We start from the raw sequence: 3,467 nt of genomic DNA on the forward strand, positions 1-3,467 counted from the left end.
AGTGTTATTCATAATATCCAAGAAGGGGAAAACCAGTGTCCTTCAACTAATCAGTGGAGAAATAAAATGTGGTATGTCCATTCAATAGTATATTACATGGAATTAAAAATATAAGGTTCTGATAAATGCTACAATACAGATGATGAATCTAAAAAAACATGCCAACATGAAAGAAGTAAAAATAGCAAATCACCAAAGACATTCTGTGATTCCATTTACGAGACATACAAATAGGCATTTTTCAGAGACTTATATTAGATTTATGGTTGCTTAGGGCTTGGGGACTGTGGTAGGGGAGAATAGGATTGATTGATAATGGATACAGGGTTTCTTTTAGAGGTAATGTTTTTCTGTAAATGTAAATTTCCATTGTGTGATGGTTCTAGAATCCCATAAATACCACAAAAAGCACTGAACTCAATTGGATGAATTGTACATTGTGTTTCAGTAAAGTCACTAAAAAAATGATTTGATCTAATATTTATCTTGGAATAATGAGAGGGCACTCACAGTGTTTATGCACTATTATACTTATGCTATTGAAATGCTGAATTATTTACATAACTGCAGCCCAAACAGAACAATGACAAGTGCTGTTTCATAATACACACAGTTTGGTTTAATATAGTTTTGATAGCTGAAATCTATTTACCAAAGTTACCGTTTTGTTTTTTGTATTGTTCTGTTTTGTTAGACACTGAAATGAAAGAGAAAAAGAACAAAATAAAAATTTCTAATAACCTGACTTTTATGTAAAAAACAAACATAGCAAATTCATTTGACTCTTAGTTCAAATGGCTTGACTTTTTGAGTCTTTTGAGCTGGAAATATTTCTCTTTTAAATTCTGCTGCCTGTACCAAGATTCATGTCAAATACTTTATGTGGTATTTCTAAATGACATCCATTAAAATTCACTTTTATGAAAGCTAAAACATTTACTTCTTGCACAGATGTACATAAAATTTGAGTCTCATTCATACCAATTCCTTTTCTAAAAAATAAAATACGTTTGATTCCACATTGAAGTCAACACGTTGATGTACGTACGTGTTTTGAAATCTTGCTTTTGGGTTGCTGGTGAAGCATTGCACATGTTTCATTCTGAATTAGAAAATGGAGAATATCATAGGAAAGAAAAATACATTACATTACTTCTAAAGTGGATCATACCATACCCAGGAGCCCAGAAACACAACGAGGGTCAATGGGGGAGATATCTGTAGATTCTATCATCTGGAATAAAAGCTAACAAAATTTATTATGTATGGGAAAAAATGGATGAAGTAAAATAGAGAAAATGGGGTAAGGGGATAAAGAATTTAGTAAGAGTAACGTTTAAAGGCAACCAAATCAAGAACGAATCAACAGAGGTTGAAGAGACCCAAGATCAAAACTTTGGACTCCATCACTTCCTTTGATGAATTTTCTAATTTTCTAATTTTGATCTTACATAAGAAGCACACAAGTGACTTTAGCGACTGATAATTTTTACCATGAATCCTGCCACCCCCCCTCCCAGCTGGAGATTCCCTGTCTCATACAATAATTCTGCCATGAAAAAGCGCTCTGACGCATAAACCCAGGCTCTGGGAAAAAATAAACAGAATGTAAAAGGTTGCACCAAGCTTAGAGTCCATTTCACTAAATCTTCTATTTTTTCCCTTTGTTCATCAGGAATGCTCTATGAGCACATGCAGAGGAGTCATTCCTTAACCCTTGGGTAAAAGCCCTTTGTGATGCCAGGCACCTCCACCTGGGTGTGTGTGCCTGTGTGAGGTGGGGCATGACCCCACTAAATGAAATAAGTGAACTGGGGTTTCGAATCAAAGTATTGAGACAATTTTTAGATGCTGACAATAATCATTACATAATCCCCATTTTTAAAGTTGTTTTGTTTCCAAAGTCACAGTTGAAGCGGCCACATTTTTCTCCATTCAGATTCTCCAGGAGAAGACCAGGACTGGTACACCAAGGATTTATTAAGAAGGATCAACAGGATAGATTAGGAAAAAAGAACAGGAAGATGCAAGAAAAAGGAAGGTTGATGCTAAGCTAGGTACCATTCTCTGATCAACTCCACTGTGGTTGACCACAGTTTAAGAGCTGTCCCGATTCATGGTGGTATAGGCTATAATCCCAGATACCCAGGAGGCTGAGGCAGCAGGATTGCAGGTCTAAATCCAGTTAAGTTTGAGGCCAGCCTCAGCAACTTAGTGAGACCCTGTCTCAAAATAAAAAGTATGAAGGCAAGAGATGTGGCCCAATGGTAGAGCACCCCTGAGTTCAAAACCCAGTTCAAAAAAAGCCACATAAACATGCTTAATTTGTCCCAACAGGTACTGGGTTTTCATACTGCTATACCACACTGAGTCACTCAGTCATTGGTTTAGGCCATATGTATGTAGGAATTACTAAGCACCCCCTGTTCTGGGGCAAGAGGCTCCAATAGTCCCAAATTAGACCTCTAAGGAAAGTTGTAATATGAATTCTTTTGAGAAGCACCCATAAGTTAATGACTATGCATCCCAAACCGATAAAGGATTAAATAACATTGTGCATCTGTACTTCTTCAAGCGTCTTCATTCCTAAAATTTTAATCTCTTCTGGTCTTAAAGTACACAACTCTCTGCTTTTTTCCAACTTGAGAGGATGTCCTCCTCTTCTTCCTTTTTTCCCCCTCAAACTGCCTGACCCTTATGCCTGTGTTCCTCCTGACCTTGTCCTGACCTTGACTTAATTCTTGACAGTACCAAGCTAACCCATCAGAGTATGTGACTCCAAAACTAATGGATGGTGTCAGGTGTCCACATTCTGAAACTGATGGGAATACCCTGCTCCCAGGAAGACCTGCCGAGAACAGTGGTAACGAGGATTCCTGGAAGCAGTACGGGTGCAGAAGCGGCAGGGCCTTGGTGAAGCACAGCAAAAGATGGATGGCAGAGCAGGATTACTGGGCTCAGGCAAAGGAGGATGGGCTTGGGAAGCTGCAGGAACTCTGAGAAGTGACATCATGTGTCTTAGCTGGTAACCTCACTTTTTGAGAGTTGGAAGAAAGAATGAGATAGTCTTGGCTGAGTTTGAAGAGAAGTGTTATTCAGACTCTTTTTCCCCAGACAAGTTTTCCTCTTCCCAAGACACTATGACCTTTCAAATAAACCCTGCTTCTTATCATTCCCATTCCTAGGTGACCAGCCTTTGGAAATGCAAGCTTGCCCCAGTGACAATGTTGTTGACCCCTACTTTGGGATATTATGCCAGGCAAAACAGACCCCAGCTCCAAATAACTGCTTCTCAAAACCAGGTTTTTCTTTGCCCAAAACTCAAGACAAAGGGCTTCAGTGTGGTATGTTGAAGACTCAGCAGGAGAAATATTGCCCTTGGATTCTTTTTCTTGTTGTCAAGATGTATAATGATAGAACTCCTTGAAGTTCAGAGAAATACCAAGAAAACTATACTGACCCACAGA

Source organism: Callospermophilus lateralis, chromosome 15 (genome assembly GCF_048772815.1).
Source record: "Callospermophilus lateralis isolate mCalLat2 chromosome 15, mCalLat2.hap1, whole genome shotgun sequence".
Classification (NCBI taxonomy): domain Eukaryota; kingdom Metazoa; phylum Chordata; class Mammalia; order Rodentia; family Sciuridae; genus Callospermophilus; species Callospermophilus lateralis.